The 15,410-nt window shown below is 38.2% G+C and overlaps 2 long non-coding RNA genes across 2 annotated transcripts in view; both read left to right on the top strand.

The window, feature by feature from the left end:
* Nucleotides 1-3,848: 3,848 nt before the first annotated feature.
* Nucleotides 3,849-15,410, top strand: part of LOC147575559 (uncharacterized) — a 265,631-nt gene continuing 254,069 nt past the window's right edge. The window contains exon 1 of the long non-coding RNA XR_015242510.1: nt 3,849-4,060. This is a non-coding gene — a long non-coding RNA (uncharacterized LOC147575559). The remainder of the gene's footprint in view (nt 4,061-15,410) is intronic.
* The window catches only part of LOC147575560 (uncharacterized), a 29,491-nt gene continuing 18,843 nt past the window's right edge, over nt 4,763-15,410 (top strand). The window contains exons 1-2 of the long non-coding RNA XR_015242512.1: nt 4,763-4,806; nt 8,347-8,384. This is a non-coding gene — a long non-coding RNA (uncharacterized LOC147575560). The remainder of the gene's footprint in view (nt 4,807-8,346; nt 8,385-15,410) is intronic.

The following is a 15,410-nucleotide window of genomic DNA, read 5'->3' as shown; positions in this document are numbered from 1 at the left end:
CTCAAATCAATAAATATTTATTAGTGCCTACCACGTTTGGACAAGGCAGTAAGCTGAGTTAGGCGATATCAGAATGGGTTAGTCATACCTAATTGATTTAAAACTGAATTGACTGAATGGTTTAATCACTGAAATGTCTGTCTAGACTTTCAGACTATTAGGTTTCAAAAAGAATTTAAGGCATTCAGTATTTGGACCAACATGGTTCTGATTAGACCCAAGGTTGCTATTTTTCTTAATATTTTTCTTAAAAATTTTAAGAAACTTAGAAAAAACAGGTAGCCTGTAAAGACAAGGTGGTTATCATTCTAGAAAATATGTGGTTGACTTTTCAAAGTAAAAAATGCTTTTATGGGAACTGACTAAAATTCATTTTGGGTTTGTCTTGTGTTTAAAAGAATAAGGAATTATAAGAAATTAGATCTTTATATGAGGATGGCATTCATTCCCCAACTTCATTATTTTTGTCCCCCTCAAAATGCTATGATTGAATGAAATTTCCTGTTGAAGGGCAAACGTGTTGTATTAAGTGTCACATGAAGGGCATTGGGAAATATACAAGCACCTTAGGGAAGCCAAAGAAACATGTGATTCAGTGTAGGGCACTAAATGATTAATCAGCTCAGCTGTGTTGTCTTTTAAATTATTGTCATCCACTTCTGCAAGTGCTCAAAGGGAGTACAATCCAAGTCTGGGACAGTTTATCAACCCAGCAGGAGCTGAATAATTTACAGAATTTTGTTAAATTCCTAGCACATCACTTAAATTAAGAGGGGGTGAAAAAGTAAACCTTGAAAGAATTAAGCTTGGATGGCTCAGTCGGTTAAGCATCTGACTCTTGATTTCAGCTCAGGTCATGATCTTAAGTGTTCATGAGTTCAAGCCCTGTGTTGGGCTCTGTGCAGACAGCGCTGAGCCTGCTTGGGATTCTCTTCCTCCCTCCCTCTTTCTACCTCCTCTGCTTGTGCTCTCTCTCTCTCAAATAAACCTAAAAAAAAATAAAAGATATTAACTATAGTGGTACCTGCCATTCACTTGGCCCTGAGCTAGATAGATGCTCTGTGGATATTATTGTATTTAACTTCAACAGCAACTATGCAAAAGAAAGATCATCCCTGTTTTACAATGGAGGAAATTGAAACTCAAAAAACTTAAGAATTTGCCCCAAATCCTACAGCTTATGCATAACAGACAAAAATATGAATTCTGATTTACCTGGTTGTCATGAAGCAAGAAAGAAATTTGGGTGGAGTTGGCCTGTAGCTGCAATTTAGGAACCATGGCTAAGGTACTGTGATCGGTTAATTGCTTGGTTGATTCATTCAGCAAACTTCCATCGAGTACTTATTTTACTTTGGAAAGTGGCCAGGGTCTTAAAATCGCAGGGCCTCCTCCCAAGGAGGGCAAAGTCTAGGGATTACATTTGATATCAGCATTAACTCTCTCACAATTCCTGCTCTACCAAAGCAGTGTGTAGGTGGTGAGGACCCTCCTACAGAAATTATGTTCATAGCAAAGGACTTCTGCCCACTGGTTGCATTCTCACTCCCAGGAAATAACCCCTGTTTTGGTGTATTCTTGAAATTTTCTAGGTGTATTGACATATGTAGATAACATATTCAAAAATAATAGACCAAATATTCTTAAATGGGCAAAGAAATAGATTTTGTAGAGATCTTATGTAGTTTTTCTCTTTGCATTATCCATAAATTTCCTCAACTGCTACTGCTTTCTGTAATTCTCATGTGCTATGGGTGAGCAAGGGCTCTGCTAGGGGTTCTGGGAAAAAAAACACACAACTGTAGACCTGCAGGTAGTGTCTTCTGATGGGCAGAACTGTCTTCATGCGCATTGTGGTCTAGTGTCACTTCAGAAGGACTCACTTTGTAGAGCATATTTCCAGGGGAGGGGAATACTCATAACAACCAGTCTTTTTTTTTTTTAAGGTAACTTTGCCATAATGCTATTTAGGGCTGGGGATGTAATCTTATTCTGCATCTATAAGCAGAATATTCTGCTTATTCTGCATCTAAAAGCAGAGGGAAGCAACTGACCCATTCAGGAAGCAAACATACTGTAGAGTTAACTTTTCTTGTTAGACTTTAAAATGACTTAAGATGTTAAAAAATGTAAAATAACATTGAGGTCTGGAATGACCTTACGCTTATCGAGTGCTTCATCCTTGAACATGGAAAGTTTAATTATGGCTTTGTCAAGGTAGAGGGAAAGGCCCTATAACCTTTTTTTCAGACTCCCAGAGAGTCCGTGGCTCAAAAGAGGCTCATACACCTCTCATTTATCTAGTCCCACTTCTAGAACAGTTGTGACTGAACCCAGGACCTTGTCTGTCACCCATGGCTAAATTTGAAGTAGTTTATTGAAGTCCATGTTAGTGCCTTTTCTATTACACCGCCTTCCCTGGTTTCAACTAATCTTGTAAAATGGGTCTTTTTCTTATACAGACCTTTTTCCTTAAAGCTCCACTTTTGTACTATTTCTTTCAGAGACCTAAAAACCCTTCTAGGGACCTAAGAATGGGTGGGCCTAAAGGATTCCCCACCTACCCTTCCAACAGAACAGTTGAGTGGCATTCTGAATAAATTTTTCAAAAAATTCAATTCCCCTAGAATGAAAACTATTTTTCAGGTTTATATAATAATAAATATGGGTTTGAGGCCACAGTGTAGACATCACCTTGCAGTCTAAGTGTGGAAGCTTCTTAGAGCTGCATAGCACACAGTTGCACAGTGATCCATGACAACCCTAAATACATGGTGGTACTGTGGGCCGTAGTTTTCCCAAAGGGCTTTGGAAATTGGAAAACATCTTCCCAGGGTGATTTATCTCAAGACAAGCCCTTTAACTTTTTTTTAATTTTTTTTTCAACATTTATTTATTTTTGGGACAGAGAGAGACAGAGCATGAACGGGGGAGGGGCAGAGAGAGAGGGAGACACAGAATCGGAAACAGGCTCCAGGCTCTGAGCCATCAGCCCAGAGCCTGACGCGGGGCTCGAACTGACGGACCGCGAGATCGTGACCTGGCTGAAGTCGGACGCTTAACCGACTGCGCCACCCAGGCGCCCCTAAGCCCTTTAACTTCTTATCCACCCGTCCCGTTGTTTGATTTTATAAGGTGAGGCATTTGATCCTCTCATATTGGAAGGTGAATAGGGATACAGAGGAGCTTCTGAACTTCTTAAAACAGAACTTCGGATAAAAACTTCTATGCTCACAAAAACAGTATCTCAAGAAAAAAAGATACTTAGCAACATGTCTTTAGATATAAAAACTGAGAAAAATTAGTTTTATGGAAGAAATTTATCATTTTTTCAAGTAAAAATTTCATGGTGATTTTCTTTGGCCTTTTGATTTGTCCAAATAATAGTCACTTGACAGTAGAAATGCTATTCTTTCCATCTGCCTCTCCATCCCTCTTGACCACTTGACCTCTGGTTCTGTTGATGTTAACCTGTACTCACAAGTCAGGGCTAGAGCAAAGCATAGGGTGTATTGAAAACTCCTGAGAGATCAAGAAGCTTTGGTATACTTATGCCAATTCATACTTGTCCCCGTTGAACCCCCATTTATTTTTTTATGTATTCTTGTATTCGTCTTTCAGAAAGTAGTAGCCATGTTTAGTAGAACACAGACTGACTTATTTCCTCCTCAGTGACCCAGCCCTTAGCAAACTGAGATGAAAGAACTCTGAATTTCTCTGAAACAAAAGCTGAAGTCTGTTCAAGGGAGAAGTTTCCTAAATTCCTTTGTGTGTTGAAGCAGAAGAAAGAAAAACATCTCACCGGCTGTCTACGGTTATCTCAAACCTCTCAGAGAAAGTATTTGGCATGCCACCACGATTACACATTTCTTGAAGCTCACTGTACATGTACTGGGATCATTTTAATGGAGAATTACCTGAATAGATTGAACTATAGTGCAGTGGGGACCTAGCACATATTTATACCATCGACAGTAACGCGAAGGAAATGTGGAAACTTGGCAAGGTGAACAAGCAGTTAGTACTGTCAAGTAATTATGGAACACTCAAAAGCCCACAGGTAAGTACCTCTTCAGAGCTGGCAGGCATCAAAGGATCATTAATTATTCTCTTCACTGTTGTTTTTCTTTGACAAGCCATCTCAAATCTCATGGGGGAAACAGGGAGACGGGCTGGATACAATGTTCTCAGTCAGCCAAGGAGTAAGAACAAAAGAGAAAGTAGACTTTGGGCAGTTTTCAGTACATCAGGGACCAGTGTGGTTATCTCAAATTCCAAAGTGCTTGAAAGGACTGAGGTTAAAATAGAACAGCAATGGTCTTGAGGGTGATGACAGCAACCAGAATAGTTGGGGCCTCCTATACTGGGCTTGGGGAAGAGGTGCCAGGTCTATTCAGACGCTGGAGAGAGGTATGTTTCTTAAGAGGTAGATCTCCAGGGAACCAAGCAAAGTTACAAAGAGAGAGTATGCACCTGCTATAGACATGTTTGTGAGAAGAACTTTTCACTATAGTTTAAACTTTAATTTCACCTGAGGATTTCACTTTTTTAATTTTTTTTTTTCAACTTTTATTTATTTTTGGGACAGAGACAGAGCATGAACGGGGGAGGGGCAGAGAGAGAGGGAGACACAGAATCGGAAACAGGCTCCAGGCTCTGAGCCATCAGCCCAGAGCCTGACGCGGGGCTCGAACCCACGGACCGCGAGATCGTGACCTGGCTGAAGTCGGACGCTTAACCGACTGTGCCACCCAGGCGCCCCATTTCACTTTTGATATAGTGAAGATGGCTACAGAATGCAAATGGGTATGAATCTGGATCAATGACTGTTTCTTCTTTTTCCCCCTCCCTCCCTTCCTTCTCTTCATCCCCTCCCCTCTCCTCTATCATTTGCTTTCTATTGAGCAATACATATATATTGAAGATACTAAAGATGAAGTGCCCATCCTCAAGGAGTTTACAAAATTAGCAATTTGGAGGTGAAACTGAGTTTTTGGGTGAAACAGAGTCCCTAGAATAAATAGGCTAACTTGTTTTCAGGCATAACATGGTTGAAATAGGGAGCCACGACAGTGAGCGTATGGTATTACCTGGTATCTCACCACAGCGCCTGGAGTTCTGATGGAACTGCCTGCACGTTAAGGGTAAGATATTGAGCAAGGTGCATTTCATCCAGTTCCAAAGTTTGCAGGTACTCTTTTGTCTGAGGAAGAAGACATGATGGTTACATAGCTTCAGCTTTTTATCACTACATGATTGCGAGAAAGGTAGACAAAGTTGGAAAATTTTGTTTATCTTTTTTGACATATCACCTAGAAAAAAGCATCAACGTTATACCTGCAATTTACAACCTGGTATTCAGAGTAGTGTAACAAGACCTATGGCAGTCTTATACCATGTATCTCCTATGTCTACGTATGTTTTCTTTCATAGCTTATAACTAATTGGTGATCTACTAAATTATATAGACATTTCGTGTATGATCCTTTCTTCTATGGAAGTGAGTTTGGGGAATGCTAATTTTATAGCCAGAAAAAGTTGAAGGATAGGACAAAATAATGAAGACGTACTGGGACTAGAGTTAAGGTCCAAGACAAAGAAATACTAGTTGTTTGTAGCTATGATCAAAGTCAGAGCACCAGGTACAGACAGCATTCACAAGCTACATGGGGAAACCATCCACCTGAGCTAGTTGACAATCAGTGAGGAACTTGGGCTCAAACCTGGAGTTTGGCCAGAAAGAATCTAGACATTCAATGTATTCATACTGTGGCAGACAGGATACCAGTTCTGGGGATGAAACATGCTAATATTGACAACAGGATTTGTACATTAAATTATTCTAAGTGAATTTCTGTGATTAAACTGAGTATCCCTACGTGTCTGTGTTTAGTTTGTGGTGTTTAGGGATGTTTGAAACCACTGAAAGGACAAATAGAGGAAATAATAACAGATATAATGAAAGACAAATATTTCTGAATAAAAGAAACCTAAACATGTTAAAAAATGCTAACATAACTGAGAAGAATGATGGAAAAAGGGAATCATGACTTAACACACACACTATGATTTTTTTTTCTTTCAATTCTGAGGAAAATCAAATCTTGTAGGAAAAATTTCTGGGAGATTTCCTACAAAGGAACACAGATCAGTTTTGTATTTCCCTGCAATTTGAGATATCAAGGGAAAATAGACCTCCGCAGCCACAGGACTGGGAGGGAAAGAATTGTGCCACAAGAAGTCCATACCCAGAAGCTTTAGGCAAGCATTCTTTCAGGATTTTTTTCTGGGAAAATTACCCTAAAACACTCTGTAGCCAAAGGATAGATCAAAGTAAAAATTCTGAGTTCTAGAAGAAATGATTTTGAAATGACACTTAAATCAGTTAAAAATTTGAATACCAAAGCAGTCCTTGTAAATGCTAAAAAAAGTCCATATTATAAAAGAGGAGGCTATTATAAAGGGATATAAATATTCCCTAAATACCTAGAATTATATTGGCAGTATCGAAAGAATGCTTCATACTTTGAGAACAAAAAAATGCATATTTCTAAAGAACTTAGTGTCCCATAAAAGTTTTAAAAATCCAAGAGTATGCATATTTCAAAATCCTTAAGAATGCAAATCTCTAAAAACAAAAACTACAGTCCACATAACAAAAAAAAAACATGAAAGAATAGTAAAACTGTAAGAAATGAAATTTCACAATTAAGATTAGACATATCGAACACTATAGAATAAATAGCTTAAAATTCCATAATAAAAGACAACAGGATAAGAAAATAAACTCTAACCATAGATTCTTACAAGAGATAGAAATAAATCTAACACATCATGAACAAAATAAGAGAAAGACTTATTAGTAAATATGAAAAGAGTGAACTATCTTGTTGATTAGTTGGTTGGTTTCAGTCTGGATAAAAATAATTACCTTCAGGAAAGTAACCAAGAATCTCTCCCTGTTTAAGACAACCTAATTCTTAGGTATAGATAGATCTGAAGCACGAAGAGTCTATTTTCTTTGTAAGAAAGTTTGAGATACTATTTACTGTCTAACTATACTTGTAAATCAAGATGACTCAAGATCTATTGAGTGGTATGTTCGCTCAAGGGAGCCTACCATTGCTGTGAGCTACTAAAATATTAGTTGATTTCATTCTGGAGATTTTTATACTTCAAGCATGTGCATTTCCAAATTCCTACAAATGCATAAGGGTTTTCATGCCTACATACAAATACGTATCATCAATGCACTGTGCACCCTAATGTAAAAAAAAAAAAAACATGGCGAATTTCCCACCCTCATCTGTTGCCTCACCTTCATTTCCTGTAAAATCTACCCTCCTTAATCTAAATAGCCTAAAGAATCTTTGACAGCTTTCCAAGCAATTTCTCTCTAGAGAAACAAATGACAGGCTTTTTTCTTCTTCCTATCTCTGCTTTTTCATAGAATAAATGATTCAAAGCGGAGCTATTAACGATACTGAAAACCCAGAGATGACACGAAGAAGCATTAATTTCTTTTAAAAAGGGGTTTATGCATCCAGGAATAGGTAGAGTTTTAATTGGAATTATTGCTATCGTTCTAGAACTGCGGATCACAGTGTTGCTGAATCAGTGACTTTCACTTCTAAATTAACCAACTGGGTGAGATGGACAGGTGCATCTGACCATTAATTTCATCCTGAGGGAGAGTAAAGGACAAGGAGTCAGACAAAAAGAAAAAAAAAAGAATAAACAATAAAGGATTTCAGTTTTAGTCTCTAGAACAAAAAACTCACTCCCTGCCCACTTAATTTTCCAGACCAATAGAGGATGTGCTAGGACTTTTGAAAGTAAATCCTTGTCTTTTAAGAAATGTCTCCTCATGAAGATGAAATACTCTGGTTTATAAATGAAACTTTGCAACTGGTTTTGAGCAGCCCGTTTTAAATGTATGCATGTGTATTGCCTACATTTTGACAGTTAAAAAATCGAATTGGATTACCGACTCATTGTTTCGTGATCCTCACTGGCTGTGAAAGAAGGAATGTTCAGTGTATTTAATCCATCAGCCCCTCCCTACCTCCACACAAAAATACAAGTTCACATCTGGAATGCATCCTTCCATCTTTTTCTCTACGTCCAGGGTTTCCGTTGTTCGTGTTCATTTTCTAAAAAGTGGTATGTTTACATTTTTCTGTATTTTTTTTCTTGAAGATAATTTCCAGAAATTCCTCAAAGACGAATTCCTATAGTTCACATTCATTCTTTTTAATAGCTGCATATTATTCCCTACAGATAAGCCAGCATTATTTAACCATTCTCTTTTGAATCATTTTATATACTTTGGGATTTGCTTTCTAGGAGATTCATTACCAAGAATGAGACTGCTGGGTCAAAAGGTATGCCAATTATTAATTTTATGAAGTGCTGCTAGATTGATTTCCAAAAATGGCCAGTGCCTCGTATTCCCACTATACTATTTTCTTACCTTTTCACCAACAATATACTGAGTCTTTTAATTTCTTCAATCTTTTGTTTGTATTTCCCTATTTGTGACTAAGCTCTTCATATATTTTTGGCCAGCAAGAGTGCTTGTTTCTGAATTGTTTTCAATATTACATTGGTTTGCTTTCCTGGCAATATTAGAACCGTTTATGTCAACTAACTCTCTAATTACTAATTATGGCTATCTGCTTTACCAATTTTTTTTCCAAAATATATTTATGGATTGGCTTTGCTTTTGATAATGTTGCTCTATATATTTTATATTTTTCCGGGTCTTTCAAGTGAGTAAGAATCTCTTCATATTTTCTTGTATGGAATTTATTTTGTACTTTACATTAAAATCTATATCTGAGGGGCGCCTGGGTGGCTCGGTCGGTTAAGCGTCCGACATCGGCTCAGGTCATGATCTCACGGTCCGTGAGTTCGAGCCCCACGTTGGGCTCTGTGCTGACCGCTCAGAGCCTGGAGTCTGTTTCAGATTCTGTGTCTCTCTCTCCCTCTGCCCCTCCCCTGTTCATGTTCTGTCTCTCTCTGTCTCAAAAATAAATAAATGTTAAAAAAAAAAAAAAAAACATATATCTGAAAATTTATATAACTTCCATTTTCACTTCTAGAGTGGTGGCCAATCATACCATTCACTAAATAATTCTTTCTGTATGTAATTGAAACAACACCTATTTCCTATATTGAACTTAAATATATATGAGTAACAGGATACACTTCTGGATTTTTTTCACTTCTGGATTTTTTTCAGGTCAAATTTTATTATTTCAAATCTCATTGGATTATGGTCAGACATAGAGACCTGTGAAATACCAACTTTTGAGCAATTATTACAGTTTTCTCTGTGACCAAATTACAGACTATTCTGTAAATGTTCCGTGAGCAATCAAAAATTATGCATTTTCTGTTAGATGTGAGGTTCTATGTAGCTATTAATCAGGTTTATTGACTGTATTAGTCAACTCTTCTAGGTTCTTATTTATTTTTATTTATAATATATATCTAATTCAGTGTAAATTTTTTAACTTATAACCTTTGACTAATTCAGAGGTGTAGGGAAACCTCACATTATACTACATTGCAATTTTATAAATCCTGCCCTGCATTTCTGTTCTTTATATATTTAATTGTGATGATATGTGGTACATGTGCACTTAGGTCTGTGATATTTCCTTTATATGTGACTTTGTATCATTAAGTGTTCCTCTTTATCCTATATTGTGTCTTTAACCTAAAATGTCACCTGGTGTGGTATTAACAGTGCCCTTGCTCTGTTCTGTGTGTGTGTGTGAGAGAGAGAGCGAGAGAATCCACGCATTATACTCACTCTTCCTTTATCACTTCATTTGAAGTAGTTTCAGGTAAATAGCCTATAGCTGTGCTTTGATTCTGACTTATCTATAACCTACCTTTTCTAAGCAAATTCAGTTCACATTTAGCGTAATGACTGATACTCTTGATGTAGTATCTTCCATCTTTCCTATTTGTCTTACATTGTCCCTTTTTGTAACTTTATTTTTGTCACTTTGATTATATTTTGGCTTAATTTTTTCTCTTATAAATTAGGAAGTTCTTTATTACTATCTTGTTCCATTAATGACTGCCTTTCCTTTCTTTCAAACAATGACCAATTTTTCTACTAGTCTTTGAAAACTCTTTCACTCATTAGAATCTTTTTTTTTTTAAGTTTATTTATTGAGAGAGAAAGAGGGTGTGTGTGTGTGTGTGTGTGAGAGAGAGCATGAGGGGGGAAGGGACAGACAGGGGAGAGAGAGATTCCAGGCAGACTCTGTGCTGTCAACACAAAGCCCCACGTGGGGCTCCCTCTCATGAACTGGAGATCATGACCCAAGCTGAAATCAAGAGTCTGACGCTTGACTGAGCTACCCAGGCGCTCCACTCATTAGAATCCTCTTTTTTTTTTAATTTTATTTTTTATTTTTATTTTTGGTTTCCATACAACACCCCGTGCTCATCCCAAAAGGTGCCCTCCTCAATACCCATCACCCACCCTCCCCTCCCTCCCACCCCCCCATCAACCCTCAGTTTGTTCTCAGTTTTTAAGGGTCTCTTATGCTTTGGCTCTCTCCTGCTCTAACCTTTTTTTTTTCTTCCCCTCCCCCATGGGTTTCTGTTAAGTTTCTCAGGATCCACTTAAGAGTGAAACCATATGGTATCGGTCTTTCCCTGTATGGCTTATTTCACTTAGCATCACACTCTCCAGTTCCATCCACGTTGCTACAAAGGGCCATATTTCATTCTTTCTCATTGCCACGTAGTACTCCATTGTGTATAAAAACCACAATTTCTTTATCCAATCATCAGTTGATGGACATTTAGGCCCTTTCCATAATTTGGCTATTGTTGAGAGTGCTGCTATAAACATTGGGGTACAAGTGCCCCTGTGCATCAGTACTCCTGTATCCCTTGGGTAAATTCCTAGCAATGCTATTTCTGGGTCATGGGGTAGGTCTATTTTTAATTTTCTGAGGAACCTCCACACTGTTTTCCAGAGTGGCTGTACCAATTTCCATTCCCACCAACAGTGCAAGAGGGTTCCCGTTCCTCCACATCCTCTCCAGCATCTATAGTCTCCTGATTTGTTCATTTTGGCCACTCTGACTGGCATGAGGTGATATCTGAGTGTGGTTTTGATTTGTATTTCCCTGATAAGGAGCGATGTTGAACATCTTTTCATGTGCCTGTTGGCCATCCGGATGTCTTCTTTAGAGAAGTGTCTATTCATGTATTCTGCCCGTTTCTTCACTGGGTTATTTGTTTTTCAGGCGTGGAGTTTGGTGAACTCTTTATAGATTTTGGATACTAGCCCTTTGTCTGATATGTCATTTGCAAATATCTTTTCCCATTCCGTTGGTTGCCTTTTAGTTTTGTTGGTTGTTTCCTTTGCTGTGCAGAAGCTTTTTATCTTCATAAGGTCCCAGTAGTTCATTTTTGCTTTTAATTCCCTTGCCTTTGGGGATGTGTCAAGTAAGAAATTGCTACGGCTGAGGTCAGGGAAGTCTTTTCCTGCTTTCTCCTCTAGGGTTTTCATGGTTTCCTGTCTCACATTCAGGTCCTTTATCCATCTTGAGTTTATTTTTGTGAATGGTGTGAGAAAGTGGTCTAGTTTCAACCTTCTGCATGTTGCTGTCCAGTTCTCCCAGCACCATTTGTTAAAGAGACTGTCTTTTTTCCATTGGATATTCTTTCCTGCTTTATCAAAGATTAGTTGGCCATACGTTTGTGGGTCTAATTCTGGGGTTTCTATTCTATTCCATTGGTCTATATGTCTGTTTTTATGCCAATACCATGCTGTCTTGATGATTACAGCTTTGTAGTAGAGGCTAAAGTCTGGGATTGTGATGCCTCCTGCTTTGGTCTTCTTCAAAATTACTTTGGCTATTCGGGGCCTTTTGTGGTTCCATATGAATTTTAGGATTGCTTGTTCTAGTTTCAAGAAGAATGCTGGTGCGATTTTGATTGGGATTGCATTGAATGTGTAGATGGCTTTGGGTAGTATTGACATTTTGACAATATTTATTCTTCCAATCCATGAGCATGGAATGTTTTTCCATTTCTTTATATCTTCAATTTCCTTCATAAGCTTTCTATAGTTTTCAGCATACAGATCTTTTACATCGTTGGTTAGATTTATCCCTAGGTATTTTATGCTTCTTGGTGCAGTTGTGAATGGGATCAGTTTCTTTATTTGTCTTTCTGTTGCTTCATTATTAGTGTATAAGAATGCAACTGATTTCTGTACATTTTGTATCCTGCAACTTTGCTAAATTCATGTATCAGTTCTAGCAGACTTATGGTGGAGTCTGTTGGATTTTCCATGTATAATGTCATGTCATCTGCAAAAAGGGAAAGCTTGACTTCATCTTTGCCAATTTTGATGCCTTTGATTTCCTTTTGTTGTCTGATTGCTGATGCCAGAACTTCCAATACTATGTTAAACAACAGCGGTGAGAGTGGACATCCCTGTCATGTTCCTGATCTCAGGGAAAAAGCTCTGTTTTTCCCCATTGACGATGATGTTAGCTGTGGGCTTTTCATAAATGGCTTTTATGATGTTTAAGTATGTTCCTTCTGTCCCGTCTTTCTCGAGGGTTTTTATTAAGAAAGTTTGCTGAATTTTGTCAAAGGCCTTTTCTGCATCTATTGACAGGATCATATGGTTCTTATCTTTTCTTTTATTAACATGATGTATCACGTTGACTGATTTGCGAATGTTGAACCACCCCTGCATCCCAGGAATGAATCCCACTTGATCATGGTGAATAATTCTTTTTATATGCTGTTGAATTCGATTTGCTAGTATCTTTATTTTTTTTTTTTTTGGGACAGAGAGAGACAGAGCATGAACGGGGGAGGGGCAGAGAGAGAGGGAGACACAGAATTGGAAACAGGCTCCAGGCTCTGAGCCATCAGCCCAGAGCCTGATGCGGGGCTCGAACTCACGGACCGTGAGATCGTGACCTGGCTGAAGTTGGACGCTTAACCGACTGCGCCACCCAGGCGCCCCGTCGATTTGCTAGTATCTTATTGAGAATTTTTGCATCCATATTCATCAGGGATATTGGCCTGTAGTTCTCTTTTTTTACTGGGTCTCTGTCTGGTTTAGGAATCAAAGTAATACTGGCTTCATAGAATGAGTCTGGAAGTTTTCCTTCCCTTTCTATTTTTTGGAACAGCTTGAGAAGGATAGGTATTATCTCTGCTTTAAACGTCTGGTAGAACTCCCCTGGGAAGCCATCTGGTCCTGGACTCTTATTTGTTGGGAGATTTTTGATGACTGATTCAATTTCTTCGCTGGTTATAGGTCTGTTCAAGCTTTCTATTTCCTCCTGATTGAGTTTTGGAAGTGTGTGGGTGTTTAGGAATTTGTCCATTTCTTCCCGGTTGTCCAGTTTGTCGGCATATAATTTTTCATAGTATTTCCTGATAATTGTTTGTATCTCTGAAGGATTGGTTGTAATAATTCCATTTTCATTCATGATTTTATCTATTTGGGTCCTCTCCCTTTTCTTTTTGAGAAGCCTGGCTAGAGGTTTATCACTTTCGTTTATTTTTTCAAAAAACCAACTCTTGGTTTCATTGATCTACTCTACTGTTTTTTTAGATTCTACATTATTTCTGCTCTGATCTTTATTATTTCTCTTCTTCTGCTGGGTTTAGGCTGCCTTTGCTGTTCTGCTTCTATTTCCTTTAGGTGTGTTGTTAGATTTTGTATTTGGGATTTTTCTTATTTCTTGAGATAGGCCTGGATTGCAATGTATTTTCCTCTCAGGACTGCCTTTGCTGCATCCCAAAGTGTTTGGATTGTTGTATTTTCATTTTCGTTTGTTTCCATATATTTTTTAATTTCTTCCCTAATTGCCTGGTTGACCCACTCGTTCTTTAGTAGGGTCTTCTTTAACCTCCATGCTTTTGGAGGTTTTCCAGACTTTTTCCTGTGGTTGATTTCAAGCTTCATAGCATTGTCATCTGAAAATATGCATGGTATGATTTCAATTCTTGTATACTTATGAAGGGCTGTTTTGTGACCCAGTATGTGGTCTATCTTGGAGAATGTTCCATGTGCACTCGAGAGGAAAGTATATTCTGTTGCTTTGCGATGCAGAATTCTAAATATATCTGTCAAGTCCATCTGATCCAACGTATCATTCAGGGCCCTTGTTTCTTTATTGACCGTGTGTCCAGATGATCTATCCATTTCTGTAAGTGGAGTGTTAAAGTCCCCTGCAATTACCACATTCTTATCAATAGGCTTGCTTATGTTTGTGAGTAATTGTTTTATATATTTGGGGGCTCCTGTATTCGGCGCATAGACATTTATAATTGTTAGCTCTTCCTGATGGATAGACCCTGTGATGATTATATAATGCCCTTCTTCATCTCTTGTTACAGCCTTTAATTTAAAGTCTAGTTTGTCTGATATAAGTATGGCTACTCAAGCTTCCAAGCTTTCTTTTGGCATGATAAATAGTTCTCCATCTCCTTGCTCTCAATCTGAAGGTGTTCTCAGGTCTAAAATGAGTCTCTTGTAGACAGAAAATAGATGGGTCTTGTTTTTTTATCCATTCTGATACCCTGTGTGTTTTGGTTGGCGCATTTAGTCCATTTACATTAAATGTTATTATAGATACGGGTTTAGAGTCATTGTGATGTCTGTAGGTTTCATGCTTATACCGATGTCTCTGGTACTTTGTCTCACAGGATCCCCCTTAGGATCTCTTGTAGGGCTGGTTTAGTGGTGACGAATTCCTTCAGTTTTTGTTTGGGAAGACCTTTATCTCTCCTTCTATTCTAAATGACAGACTTGCTGGATAAAGGATTCTCGGCTGCATGTTTTTTCTGTTCATCACATTAAGATCTCCTGCCATTCCTTTCTGGCCTGCCAAGTTTCAGTAGAGAGATCGGTCACGAGTCTTATAGGTCTCCCTTTATATGTTAGAGCATGTTTATCCCTTGCTGCTTTCAGAATTTTCTCTTTATCCTTGTATTTTGCCAGTTTCACTATGATCTGTTGTGCAGAAGATCGATCCAAGTTACGTCTGAAGGGAGTTCTCTGTTCCTCTTGGATTTCAATGCCTTTTTCCTTCCCCAGATCCTGGAAGTTCTCAGCTATGATTTCTTCAAGTACCCTTCAGCACCTTTCCCTCTCTCTTCCTCCTCTGGAATACCAATTATGTGTATATTATCTCTCTTTAGTGCATCACTTAGTTCTCTAATTTTCCCCTCATGCTGCTGGATTTTTTTATCTCTTTTTCTCAGCTGCTTCTTTTTCCATAATTTTATCTTCTAGTTCACCTATTTCTCCTCTGCCTCTTCAATCCGAGCCGTGGTTGTCTCCATTTTATTTTGCAGATCATTAATAGCATTTTTTAGCTTCTCCTGGCTATTTCTTAGTC

Source organism: Puma concolor, chromosome D3, assembly GCF_028749965.1.
Source record: "Puma concolor isolate L17-30 chromosome D3, mPumCon1.1.hap2, whole genome shotgun sequence".
NCBI lineage: Eukaryota > Metazoa > Chordata > Mammalia > Carnivora > Felidae > Puma > Puma concolor.
This window is presented reverse-complemented; position numbering and strand designations above follow the sequence as displayed.